Here is a 14,733-nt window from a genome sequence, read left to right on the forward strand (position 1 = left end):
GGGGCAGCAAAAAGAGAGAGAAAGAGGACCGTAAGACGACAAAGAAGGTAGCAGTGATTATATTGCGATCAGGAAAGAATATAACAAGCCTTGTGAAGCAAAAAAGGAAGGATTATAAGAAAAGAAGTCATTGGAAGGCAGAGTGATGATGATGAGAATGAAAAGAAGAATGAGACGGCAAAGGTGACTTATGATGTAGTGAGTCATTTGAAGGGTATACCACCCAATTAAGCGTCTACGATGCGCTTAAGTTGTTAGAGAAATTTTGGCAGAGCTTGATCCAAGCATTGTCTAATTATGATGTCAGAGAAACTTTACTGGTAGAATTGGAGCGTGAAAAGCATGATGAACAAGAAAACTGCCTACCGGTCATTTCTTTCTCCGATGATGATTTGATCTGCGAGTTAGAGCATAATAGGCCGCTAATGATAGAAGGTCATATCTGTGGGAAGAAGGTTAAGCGGGTTATAATAGATAATGGGTTTGCGGTGAACCTCTTGCCACTCTCAATGTTATGTAGACTGGGTCATCGTCATTCAGATTTATGCCCTAGTGGAATGATGATACAGGGTTTCAATCAAGATGGGCAGCATGCACTTGGTAAAATTACGGTGATGCTAAAAATAGGAGAATTGATTACTGGTGCCATGTGTCACATTAAAAATGCCGTGACAACATACAATCTTCTCCTAGGAAGGCCATGGATCCATCAATACAGCATTGTACCCTCTACACTGCATCAATGCTTCAAATACTTTAAAGATGGAATGCAGTATAAAGTAATGGCTGATGCAAAGCCATATATAGAGGCCGAGTCCTTTGCGGATGCTAGTTATTATATAGGGTTTGCCGAAGATGAAAGAAAGATTGATGAAAGCAAAGTCTTGAAGGACAGTCAAGCAAATATGATTAAAGAAGAAACAGAAAAGGCAGAATCATCTAAGACTGCAGAAGCAAAGAAGAAATTCTATTTTGTGTCGAAACATCTGAGACAACTAGGGCAGCCACCACTAACCCTGCTATCACCTGAACAGTTGAAAATGTTACTGTCTAATTTACAGTGCCATTGCCGTATGTTGAGAGAAACAAGCCATTCTCGGCCGCCCTAGGAAGATTTCAGGTCAAGGCTAGTGCGAACACCCACGCCAATAGAATTTATGCTTCAGTGAAAGCAAAGGCAGGAGAAGAGATCAAGAATAATGTGTATCGCGGTAGGCTGACACCGCAAGACTTCAAAAAGTATAGTTCGGCAAGCAAGAAAATACTACAAGAAAAACGGGCAAAGGCTACGGCTAAAAATCATAGCAAAAGGCTTTTTGCTACGGATATAATCCATAGCATGTCTGTCGCTATTGGTGGGGTAGCTAAAGGTATCGCTACGGATTATATCCATAACAATAGATACCAATAGCTACGGATCATATCCGTAGCAATAGATACCAATAGCTACGGATTATATCCGTAGCAATACCTTTAGCTACCCCACCAATAGCTACAAATTATATCCGTAGCAATATATACCAATAGCTACGGACAATATCCATAGCAATAGATACCAATATCTACGGACAAAAGCCGTAGCTATAGCTACGGATTATATTTGTAGCTATTTTTTTTTAAATTGTAATAATATGACCTGTTTCCATTGCAAGAACCTACTGTGATTGATAACTCATCTAAGCTTAATGCTGATAAAAATAGTACATAAAATGCAATCAGAAAAAAATGATGCATTTATTACAAATAGCAATCAAATCATACAATGCATCCTACATTCACATTTCTAAATAAACAATACTTCACTTTGCTCAACCTATCCTAAGAATTACAACTAAGGCATGCCCTCATGTGTAAGAAATAAATACACTCCAACACAGTAAACACCCTCCATATGCATTCAATAATGCTCACGTTTTTATAGAATTCTCTTCCTTCAAATGGTCAATTCTGCAAATGTAGAAGATAGAGCTTCTTCTTTCCTTGAAATTGCAGATGTAACTTTTGTGGACTTCAACACAAGATCACTTTCAAGTTTGAAACCCTTCAGTTGAGAAAATGAATTTCATCCTCCACTAACTTCTTTAACTTGTCAGCCTGTATAAAACAACATTTGTAGACATAATCAAACAAGCATGCCTTTGTACACAACTCAAAAGGAAGAAAGAAAAAAAATAATTATATATGAAGAAATAAAAAATGTACCTACAAATCTTCTAAACTATGACAAAATCCAACATGAGTAATGTGTTCAAACCTAGGATGGACTTTTAAACTCAAAACTCCAAATCAAACACACTAAAATATGTGACTTACTATAAAAAGTAAACTTACTATTTACAGACGATATCCATTCCTACTAGACTTCATGGTTTTTTGCCAAAAGTAGTAACAGCCCCATTTGGTTATATGGGTCTTGGAATAATGTTGGTGACAAATCCACCTTCTCTATTAATATTATCATATTGTGTTAGGACATGACTCTAAAAATGAGATAAATTCAAATCTCAAATAATCTATGCTATAAGAGATAGTGGAGATGGAAATAGATGCATTGTGATGCTTGAGTTCGAGTATGCTTGCCAACAAAGCAAGATTTTCTTGTTTGTTGCCATGTGAGTGGGCTACATTATTACATCAATCAGGTTCGGGTTGAGGTTTGGGTTTTCAAGTTTAGGATTAAGTTTAGGTTAGGGAGTTGAGATTAGGATTAGGTGTAGGTCTAGGTTTAAGGATTTGAGAATACATTTAGGTTTTAGGTCTAGGCTTAGGTTTTAGGTTATAGGTTTAGATGGTAGGTTTAGGTTTAGGTTTTAGGTTTAGGTTACGGTTAGGTTATATAGGTTATAAGTTTAGGTTATAGGTTATAGGTTAAGGTTTAGGTTATAGGTTTTGGTTTAGGTTAAGGTTATAGGTTTTGGTTTAGGTTAGGGTTTAGGTTTAGGTTATAGGTTTAGGTTAAGGTTTAGGTTTAGGTTATAGGTTATAGTATATAGGTTATAGCTTTAGGGAATTGAGAATAGGTTAAGGTTTAGGTTTAGGAAATCGGGTTCGGGTTCAGGATCCGGTTTAGGTTTGGATTTTCAAGTTTAGGTTAGGGAGTTGAGATTAGGATTAGGTGTAGGTTTAGGTTTAGGGATTTGAGAATACATGTAGGTTTTAGGTTTAGGTTTAGGTTTTAGGCTTAGATTTAGGTTATAGGTTAAGGTTTAGGGAATTGAGAATAGGTTAAGGTTTGGGTTTAGAAAATCAGGCTCAGGTTCGGGTTCGGGTTTAGGTTTGGATTTTCAAGTATAGGTTCAGGTTAAGGAATTGCGATTAGGATTAGGTGTAGGTTTAGGTTTAGGGATTTGAGAATACATTTAGGTTTTAGGTTTAGGTTAAGGTTATAGGTTTAGGTTTAGGTTTAAGTCATAGGTTATAGTTTTAGGGAAATGAGAATAGGTTAAGGTTTATGTTTAGGAAATTGGGTTTGGGATCGGGATCGGGTTTAGGTTTGGGTTTTCAAGTTTAGGTTTATGTTTAGGTTGGGGAGTTGAGATTAGGATTTGGTGTAGGTTTAGGTTTAGGGATTTGAGAATACATTTAGGTTTTAAGTTTAGATTTATATTATAGGTTTAGGTTAAGGTTAGGTTATAGGTTGTAAGTTCCGGTTATAGGTTATAGGTTAAGGTTTAGGTCCTAGGTTTTGGTTTAGGTTAAGGTTATAGGTTTATGTTTAGGTTAAGGTTTAGGTTTAGGTTATAGGTTATAGGTTATAGTTTTAGGGAATTGAGAATAGGTAAAGTTTAGGTTTAGGAAATTGGGTTCATTTTCGAGATCAGGTTTAGGTTTGGGTTTTCAAGTTTAGGTTTAGGTTTAGGTTAGGGAGTTAAGATTAGGATTAGGTGTAGGTTTAGGTTTAGGGATTTGAGAATACATTTAGGTTTTAGGTTTTAGGTTTAGGTTTAAGTTTTAGGTTTAGGTTAAGGTTAGGTTATAGGTTATAAGTTTAGGTTATATGTTATAGGTTAAGGTTTAGGTCATAAGTTTTGGTTTAGGTTAAGGTCATAGGTTTAGGTTTAGGTTAAGGTTTATGTTTTGGTTATAGGTTTAGGTTAAGGTTTAGGTTTAGGTTTAGGTTTAGGTTATAGGTTATAATATATAGGTTATATAGCTTTAGGGAATTGAGAATAGGTTAAGGTTTAGGTTTAGGAAATCAGGTTTGGGTTCGAGATTGGGTTTAGGTTTGGGTTTTCAAGTTTAGGTTTAAGTTTAGGTTAGGGAGTTGAGATTAGGATTAGGTGTAGGTTTAGGTTTAGGGATTTGAGAATACATTTAGGTTTTATGTTTAGGTTTAGGTTTTAGGTTTAGGTTTAGGTTTTAGGCTTAGGTTTAGGTTATATGTTTAGGTTAGGTTATAGGTTAAGGTTTAGGGAATTGAGAATAGGTTCAGGTTTAGGTTTAGGAAATCAGGTTCGGTTTCGAGTTCGGGTTTAGGCTTGGGTTTTCAAGTTTAGGTTTAGTTTAAGGAGTTGTGATTAGGATTAGGTATAGGTTTAGGTTTAGAGATTTGAGAATACATTTAGGTTTTAGGTTTAGGTTTAGGTTATAGGTTATAGGTTATAGGTTTAGGTTTAGGTTTAGGTTTAGGGATTTGAGAATACATTTAGGTTTTAGGTTTAGGTTTAGGTTAAGGTTAAGGTTACGTTATAGGTTATAAGTTCTAGTTATAGGTTATAGGTTAAGGTTTAGGTCCTAGGTTTTGGTTTAGGTTAAGGTTATAGGTTTAGGTTTAGGTTATAGGTTATAGCTTTAGGGAATTGAGAATAGGTTAAGGTTTAGGTTTAGGAAATCGGGTTCGAGTTCGGGATTGGGTTTAGGTTTGGGTTTTCAAGTTTAGGTTTAGGTTTAAGTTAAGGAGTTGAGATTAGGATTAAGTGTAGGTTTAGGTTTAGGGATTTGAGAATACATTTAGGTTTTAGGTTTAGATTTAGGTTGTAGGTTAAAGGCTTAGGTTTAGGTTTTAGGTTTAAGTTAAGGTTAGGTTATAGGTTATAAGTTTAGGTTGTAGGTTATAGGTTAAGGTTTAGGTCATAAGTTTTGGTTTAGGTTAAGGTTATAGGTTTAGGTTTAGGTTAAGGTTTAGGTTTAGGTTATAGGTTTAGGTTAAGGTTTAGGTTTAGGTTATAGGCTATACTATATAGGTTATATAGCTTTAGGGAATTGAGAATAGGTTAAGGTTTAGGTTTAGGAAATCGGGTTTGGTTTCGGGATCGTGTTTAGGTTTGGGTTTTCAAGTTTAGGTTTAAGTTTATGTTAGGGAGTTGAGATTAGGATTAGGTGTAGGTTTAGGTTTAGGGATTTGAGAATACATTTAGGTTTTATGTTTAGGTTTAGGTTTTAGGCTTAGGTTTAGGTTATAGGTTTAGGTTAGGTTATAGGTTAAGGTTTAGGGAATTGAGAATAGGTTAAGGTTTAGGTTTAGGAAATCAGGTTTGGGTTTAGGTTTAAGTTTCGATTTTCAAGTTTAGGTTTAGGTTAAGGAGTTGTATTTAGGATTAAGTGTAGGTTTAAGTTTAGGGATTTGAGAATATATTTAGGTTTTAGGTTTAGGTTAAGGTTATAGGTTTAGGTTTAGGTTTAAGTCATAGGTTATATCTTTAGAGAAATGAGAATAGGTTAAGGTTTAGGTTTAGGAAATTGGGTTCGGGTTCGGGATCGGGTTTAGGTTTGGGTTTTCAAGTTTAGGTTTAGGTTTAGGTTAGGGAGTTGAGATTAGGATTAGGTGTAGGTTTAGGTTTAGGGATTTGAGAATACATTTAGGTTTTAGGTTTAGGTTTAGGTTATAGGTTTAGGTTAAGGTTAAGGTTAGATTATAGGTTATAAGTTTAGGTTATAGGTTATAGGTTAAGGTTTAGGTCCTAGGTTTTAGTTTAGGTTAAGGTTATAGGTTTAGGTTTAGGTTATAGGTTTAGGTTAAGGTTAAGGTTAAGGTTTAGGTTTAGGTTATAGGTTATAGCTTTAGGGAATTGAGAATAGGTTAAGGTTTAGGTTTAGGAAATCGGGTTCGGGTTTGAGATTGGGTTTAGGTTTGGGTTTTCAAGTTTAGGTTTAGGTTTAGGTTAGGGAGTTGAGATTATGATTAGGTGTAGGTTTAGGTTTAGGTTTGGGAGTTGAGATTAGGATTAGGTGTAGGTTTAGGTTAGGTTATTGTTGAGGGTCAAATATTGCATATCAGACCCATTTATTGCATGGCTTTACAAGCATGATACCGTTTAATAGCCTGATTTAATTGTATTTGTGATGCAGAGTGTATTTACAAGCATGAACTGAAAAATGGTGCTTAAACCATGGATTTAACGCTCTGATGATACCCAAGGCAAGGGACGGACTCCAGGGGACGAAGATCGATGGAATTATGCATCAAGGATCCGAGGAAATCAGGCCATTCACATTAAAGAGGCCCGAAATTGGTGAAGAATGCAAGATCACATAGTTCCCGCCATCTGATTGACTCAAAACTTTATACATGGCCTGAGGGCCATAAATTAGCTGTACATATCAAATTTCAGCCATCGGATCACTATAGAAGTGCCCCATCTGACAGATCAGCCCATAAACCATTGATTCTGGGCCCACCTGATATCTGGAACTGTCTCAACTTTGGTCTCGGTGGTTTAAATAAGATGAGGAAACAAATGGATGGTTTGGATTTTGATAGAACATCACAATGGGCCCCACATATACAACGTGTGTATATGAGGTACACACGTACCCGAGCCGCACCAAACAAGCTAAAGCGGGTCAGCAGCGCTGACCTGCATCTTCTTCCCAAAAACGGAGCTTCCGTTTCACGCGGCGAGATGAACGGACGCTGTCCGTTTTTGCGGACGCTAGTGGGCCCCACACATTGTCCCAGTAGGAAATCTAAACCGTCCATCTTGTAGAGGGCCATGAGTTCTTCAAACCCATGCTAAACTTTTGGACCCATGCAAGCACACGTGCACGATACAGAGGCCATAAGTGGACTGCCCTGCAACTTTCAAATTGATGTTTGGGTGATTTCTTCTCTGATTCCGCGTCAATGGACGTTCAAAACTATCCATTCTTTATCAAAATTTCGTTCTGAATCCAATGGACGGGGTGGATTTCTTCGAAAACACCTCTGTGGGGCCCACCGATCACGTCAGCGCCGGACGTGCGAAAGGCTACGCACGTCCGCGAAATCGGATTTTCCAGGCAGTTGTGGCCCACCATCAACACTTTGAGTGATCCAGACCGTCCAATGTGTCCACAGGGAGTCCAATACCCTAGCCAAGATGTCAGAATTGTCAGGTAGGTCGATATCACGCCGCAAAGACACTCCAAACGCAAGTCGTTTTGCGTTTTCACTGCGCAGACGAACTCAGTTGCTGCGAAAGCTCTTCTATTCCGACTCCAACACAGTTTCTGATGCGAAAAACTTCCGCATGGAGGTCGGAAATTGGGTGCCGACGAGGGTGCTATAAAAAAGAGAGAGAGAAAGTGTACAAAGGAAGGAGAAACGGGGAGAGGAAGGGCAGCCGTGGAGGCACCTTGGCTGCTGCTGAGTGCTGGAGCAGAGGCTTGAACGGGAGGAGATCAGTGCTCGTCTGGGGGGGCTGCTGCTGCTGCTCGGTCTTGGTTTTGTGCTCGGCTAAAGGAAGAGAAACGGAGAGGGAAAGGAAGCTGGAGAGGCTGGCTGCACGTCTTAGGCAGGGAAAACGTGGAGAAAGAGGAAGATTTTGGAGGGCTGGCACGTGAGGAGGATTGAGAAAAAGAAAGGGAAGAAAGTTGAAGGTGACAGGAGCTCTGGAATGTGGGAGGCAGTGTGTAAGGCTGGGTTTTCTCTCTCTGTCCTTCTTATTCCTTTCTTTTCCTTTTTATTTTTATTTTGTTGTTTAATCAGCCCATCCATGTGTGGCTAATCCTCTTAGCTAGGGCTAAGAGGTGAAGCCTGTAGCGAGATGGGAGACACTATTTCCTGCTTTTCATTTAAATTTATGAACTGAACTTGGTTTTGAGTTGATTATTAAAAGAATATTTTCTCAGTCTTTAATGGTCTGTTGTGACTGAAATTACAATGGGTTTGCAATGGCTTTGAATATCTCTTTTTTCTCTTTTGATGTCCATGACGTCAGGAGGCCCTGTTGTTCACCATCGTCTCCTGGGCATGGTTGGATGATAGTACTCTTCCTAACTTCCATGTACTTTTGATTGGTTGGTAATTAGTTTAATCCTGTTATTTGCTTTGTCTCCTAGGCATGGTTAGATGATGGAATCCATTCTAATTCATATACCTTTCATCTCTTGAAAATCAGATCAAGTAAGTTCAGTTTGATTTCCATGATTCCTGATGCAGGCAAAAGATCTCCCTGATCCCTACAAGTGGATCCTCTGAATCCCTAGTTTCCCTTCTCTAAATTCCTTAAGTTTTAGATAATTATTCCTTAAATTCTATTTGGTTTAGATCACATCTTAGTCTAGTTCTATTTCTACCTAGTTTCAGGAAACGTACAAGTTTCAGTCCCTGTGGATTCGACCTCGGTCTTACCGAGTTTATTACTACATCACAACCCTGCACTTGGGGAGTGAACAAGTTTTTGTGGTTCCATTGCCGGGAACGGCGCCCAACCCCCAACCAGCATTTTGCTAGTCCCGAGCAAAGTATGCGAAAAGTAAGTTGAGAATTACAGAACAATTTCTACAAACTCGAGAGATTTATGAAAAACAATTCAGATATTCGAATTCTAAGATTTATGAATGTTGGCATTACTTTCTCCTCGAATCAAACTCACGGTACTTCATAATCAAGCTCAAATATTAATCCATTAATTAGAACAATGCTAAATATTGAATTCCATGGATGTATAGTGTAATCTCGACTTGTCAACATTAAGTTTTACCTCGATATTGAAGGATATCATTGGTAACAACTAAGAGAATTCACGATAACCCAACTTGGCTTACACATTATCTTTTTATTCTTTTATTTTTGATTTTTTTTTTCATTAGAAGTAACACCAAGAAGAGGGATCAGATCCTCACCTATAGGGAGCAAACCTAAGGTAAAGACTGTACACCCAACTTTTTCACATATCATTCATGGGGAATCGAATCCTCACCTATAGGGAGCAAACCTATGGTAAGATTGTTCGCCCAATCCATTCAATTTCTCAAGTTGGTTCCTTTCATGTTTAGTGATTACCAAGTTAATCCTTTAATATCAAATTGAAACCTTAATATGCAAGTGAGATGTGTCCTGCGAATTCATGACTCAATCAATGTTTACAAATTCTAATAATGGATTAACAATTCAAACTTAGCTGTGAAATTTAATAGATAACTGAATCCAAGAGTCAAGAAGTACCAACATCACGCATCTTGAAATTCTAAGTGCCCTAGATGGCCGTCAAAATCACTTCGAATTCATCAGAAAGCCTGAAAAATTAAAAAATTTCACAACTTTTTAAAAATTTTCACAACTTTTGCTCAAGACCAAGAAATACTGATTAGGAAACCTAATCTCCCACCCCCAACCAAAAATCTACATTGTCCACAATGTAAAAGAAATAAACATGCAATGCACATGGGACAAAATAAGTAAATGAGAAGTGATAGGAAGATAATACCTGAAAAAATCAAGAGGCTTTCCATAGCTATTTACGTAAAAGGGGGTCAGTACAAGAGAGAAACCAACAACAGTAAAGACAAAATCCTACCTATACCACTTTCGCAGGTGCTCTCGATTGCATTTAGCATATGCAACAAGCCTTTAAACCCCTAGGTTGCCCCTAGTGGACGAGTTGTAATCTCGTGAGGGTTTGCAGTAATGTTACCCACAAACATTGAACTAACTAATGATAAAAACGAAATGAAATGAAGAGCTGGGTTGCCTCCTAGGAGCGCTAAGTTTACCGTCTTCAGCCAGACAAATAAAGCAACTATCCTAGTCTTAAGAAAGCAAGGAAAAACTACTGAGTCAAGCCGCAAGGTTCCTCTTTCGGCCAGTATCTTGATAAGTTTCTCAGTAAGTTCCTCAATATGATCATCCAAAAGCCCTTTTTGCAATAGGCTTGGACGCCTTGGAGCATGACCTTCCATAGAAACTTATGTACCTCGTTAAAGTTTTGCTGTTGATTCGCTTGAGGTATCCAAAATATATATGATTCTCCTGTGTCAGAAAAAGTTGCAAAGTTAGTATCCCATGGTGAATCAGAGACTACAGGTAGATCAAATTGAGAAAAATTTTCAGGAAGTGGTGTAGTCTCAACACATTCTAAAGTAGCAAACTTCAGTTTAATTTTCAGCTCCTCCTCCCCTAATGGTAAACATTCAGGGTCTGTTGAAGAAGGGGCTTCAAAGTAAGGGTTCTCTCGTTCAGTGATGACTACCGAGATGTTGTCTTGCAAGGCATTCACTATGTCTCTTATCATGGGATCATTTGAATCTGCAAAGTGTGCCAAACAATCATTAAAAGAGTTGGGACATTCAGCTGAGGGTGATTCATTTTTCACATTAAAGCTTGTGATGATCTGCCCAAGGAATCCATTATCTTTAAAGGTAAATGGAGGTGTGCTCTCTTGCTCCAGCCCTACACAGATAGATTGAAAATCAATAGGGGAAGCATCGATGTGATCACTTTGATCATTGAAACTACTCAATCGAGGTATTGAATTGTCAAACGTGTACAGCTCAGATGGTGGCCTCAACTTAGTGGTTTCAATTTCCAAGGTCGTAGCGAGCAACTCGTCCTTCTCTCGAATCACATCATCATTTAATTCAGAGGAGTGGTCCAAACATGTTTTATAAGAGTTAGAAGGGTCGATTGTAAGGGGCTCATCCTCCACCTTAAAATCAGACATGTCAGGTGAGGGGAGTGGCTCATTATGACTGACTACTTCATGTACATCTTGATCATTGACCTGGACCAAACTTGAGATTGATTCTAGGGGACTTTGGGCTGTATATTCATGATTATCATCCCAATAAGCATCATTGTCTAATTCCGTGCAGTACACACTTGGGATGGGGTCGCTCTCCTTACATTCTACACCTAAGTTCGGTTGAGGTTTGAAAAAACTAACCTCTACGTCATCATTGATATCCTGTGTGTCATGTGAGGAAAGTGTGTCATCATCACTGTATTTGAAAGATACCCATGCATCTTGACCATTCCTTTGAACAGTCATTGAGATCAACTCATCGGGAAATTGAACCATATGCTCATTGATATAATCCAACTCCTCATTTGTAATTCCAGAGTTCTTCCAAAGTGAGTTAGGATCACTTTTCTCGCATTGTATTTCTGGAATGAATTGTAGTTGAGATAACCGAGCCTCCTCTATCTTATCAAGGCGCGAATTAAGCGCTTCCAACGATTTTCTCATTTCCGTGAGATAGGCCAGGCTACGCTGAGCTAAATCCTCTTGGATTGTTTCTGGTTGGATATCAATGGTAGGGTATCCAAGAGGATAATCATTATAACATATAGTTGGTTCATCTTCCAAATTTTGATGTTTCCCCTGGTAATAGTCATACTGATCATACATGGGAGAATATGATGGTTGATAATAATCCTCGTTTCCATAATTACGATCATATACGGCCCTATTAACAGATGAAACATAACGTTCTAGTCAATTCTCAATGTCTGTTCTTGATGGAGAAAAATCTTAAGGTATACATTGAATTCCATAACCCTCAGGCATTCCCCAATATCTCTTATCCATCTCGGCATATGCACGTACCCATGCTTCCATGGTAGAACCCTAACTCTGAGTCTAATCCTAGAAAAAGGAAGAATCCTACAGCAGTACATAAAGTAAGAGGAGAAGTTAGAAAGATGTTACCAGACTAGAGATTCTTATATTAAGATCCTGCAAAAGAAAACAACAGAAATTAGTTTCTAAATCTAAAAATTCTAAAGTAATGTTAGTTTTTAAACAAAAAGCCTACAAGTAGAAATTTCTAAAAATAAATTAGGAAACAAAGTTAGATTCTAAAAGAGTTAGAATTAGAAAGTTAATTTCTAAGAAGGAAAGTTCCAGAATTAGAAAATTTCTAAAAATAAAGGAAAGATGAGTTAGTTTCTAAAATTAGAAAGAAACTCTAAAAAAAAAAAGAAATAACTAACCAAGTTTCTAAAAGCAAAACAGGAAAGTTTCTAAAAATAAACTATTTCTAAAAAAATTAAAATAAAATAAAATAAATAGGAAAATACTAGAATTAGAAAATTTCTAAAATTCAAACCCTAATTCTAAAAATAGAAAAAGTAGAGGAATTAGAAAAGGATTACCAATTTAGAAGTTTATGTCAGGATCCTACAAAACAGGAAACAAGTTAGTTCTAAAAATCAAATAGAAATAAAAATCAAAAACTAAAGTTAGTAAAATCCTAATCTCAAACTAATTCTAAAACTAATTAATTTCAGAAAAACGTAGCCATCAGTCCCCGGCAACGGCGCCAAAAACTTGTTCACTCCCCAAGTGCAGGGTTGTGATGTAGTAATAAACTCGGTAAGACCGAGGTCGAATCCACAGGGACTGAAACTTGTACGTTTCCTGAAACTAGGTAGAAATAGAACTAGACTAAGATGTGATCTAAACCAAATAGAATTTAAGGAATAATTATCTAAAACTTAAGGAATTTAGAGAAGGGAAACTAGGGATTCAGAGGATCCACTTGTAGGGATCAGGGAGATCTTTTGCCTGCATCAGGAATCATGGAAATCAAACTGAACTTACTTGATCTGGTTTTCAAGAGATGAAAGGTATATGAATTAGAATGGATTCCATCATCTAACCATGCCCAGGAGACAAAGCAAATAACAGGATTAAACTAATTACCAACCAATCAAAAGTACATGGAAGTTAGGAAGAGTACTATCATCCAACCATGCCCAGGAGACGATGGTGAACAACAGGGCCTTCTGACGTCATGGACATCAAAAGAGAAAAAAGAGATATTCAAAGCCATTGCAAACCCATTGTAATTTCAGTCACAACAGACCATTAAAGACTGAGAAAATATTCTTTTAATAATCAACTCAAAACCAAGTTCAGTTCATAAATTTAAATGAAAAGCAGGAAATAGTGTCTCCCATCTCGCTACAGGCTTCACCTCTTAGCCCTAGCTAAGAGGATTAGCCACACATGGATGGGCTGATTAAACAACAAAATAAAAATAAAAAGGAAAAGAAAGGAATAAGAAGGACAGAGAGAGAAAACCAAGCCTTACACGCTGCCTCCCACGTTCCAGAGCTCCTGTCACCTTCAGTTATAGGTTATAGGTTTAGGTTTGGGTTATAGGTTATAGGTTATAGGTTAAGGTTTAGGTTTAGGTTATAGGTTTAGGGTGTGGTTTAGGTTAAGGGTGTGGTCCCTGCAAATATAGATATAAACACGGCTTGTCTAAATGGCAAGCTCCTCCAATGTTGTCCATAAGAAATGGACAGCTTCATCTTTGTCATAACAGCGGTTCCCACCTTCCAGGGACCCCCGCTCAACATCCGTATAGCTCCGATGCACATCCGGATCTGCTTCATCAATTTCGAGATAATATATAAACATGGGCCTATCCAAATGGCCCGACCACCCATATTGTTGTTCGTAGAAAATGGATAACTTCATCATGGTCATAACAGCGGTTCCCACCTTTTAGGGACCCCCGCTCAACATCCGGATAGCTCCGATGCACATTTAGATCTACTTCATCAATTTCGAGATAATATATAAATATGGGCCTGTCCAAATGGCCAGGCCACTTCATCAATGAATCATATAGTATGAAGGAAAAAAGACTCACCAATTTAGCTAGCAAGGAGAGAAAGTGTGAGTGCTTGGAATGTTGCCCTTTCTTTGAATAATGGATGCATATTCCACAATGCAATCTAAGAATGAGTAAGTTTTTTAGTTTCTCCGACAATGCATATGGACACAAATTTACATATAAAGATTTTAAAGATTGTAAAACAGAGTAAATGATTATATTAACTTCCAAGTATCGATTAAGAAGAAAAATGTAAATGATGATGGGAAAGAAATCTCGATATATTAAATTATTAAAGGACAATGAGACATACCAAGACTACAGGTGCCCAGAGCAAGATAACTGCACCAATGTTGTACCTAGCTGCATTGATAGAACAAAAAAATTATATGAATGAAATGACAAAAAATGACGAAAGCTTGTATGGGTAACACATCATATATGCCAATGTACCAAAAAAAGAAGTGGAGGTAGATGCAAATTCTTGCATTTGGGCCCACGTAAATACTTAGAATTGGTTTCCTCTTGGAATCCGTTTCCACCAAAAGAGACATTTAAAAAAAAATCAACGAATCAAGCCAATGTTTACACTAAATAGAAAAATAAACAAGATGTGTTATGGAAGCTTGCAGCTCATACATTTTCTTTCAAATTCATAGGTTAGAATCTCAGTCATACCATATGATTCTTGTGAGAATGTGAGTTTTGCACATATAGTATGTTCAGATCCACCAACAATCTGAAATATTTCACATCTGCACCAAGTCATTAGTATTATGAAACAATAAAAACACTTCAAAAATGATAAAATCAGATATATATTGGACCTAAGACTCCTCTAAACTACATAATCTGGACCAACCACTGCTACTTCCGGGTCGAACAAATCCATATTATTTCTCCCAATCAAGCATCACATAACACCTCTAAAGTAAGAGACAGGTCTTGCAATCGAGAAAAAAAGTT

General features: G+C 37.5%; 1 long non-coding RNA gene across 1 annotated transcript; it reads right to left on the reverse strand.

Moving 5' to 3' along the window:
* Positions 1-1,989: 1,989 nt before the first annotated feature.
* On the reverse strand, positions 1,990-14,175 carry LOC131253281 (uncharacterized). The gene is made up of 3 exons (XR_009175072.1): positions 14,081-14,175; positions 13,804-13,888; positions 1,990-2,094 (listed from the first exon to the last, which is right to left on the reverse strand). It is a non-coding gene; the product is annotated as an uncharacterized LOC131253281 (long non-coding RNA).
* Positions 14,176-14,733: the final 558 nt, after the last annotated feature.

Source organism: Magnolia sinica, chromosome 8 (assembly GCF_029962835.1).
Source record: "Magnolia sinica isolate HGM2019 chromosome 8, MsV1, whole genome shotgun sequence".
Lineage (NCBI taxonomy): Eukaryota > Viridiplantae > Streptophyta > Magnoliopsida > Magnoliales > Magnoliaceae > Magnolia > Magnolia sinica.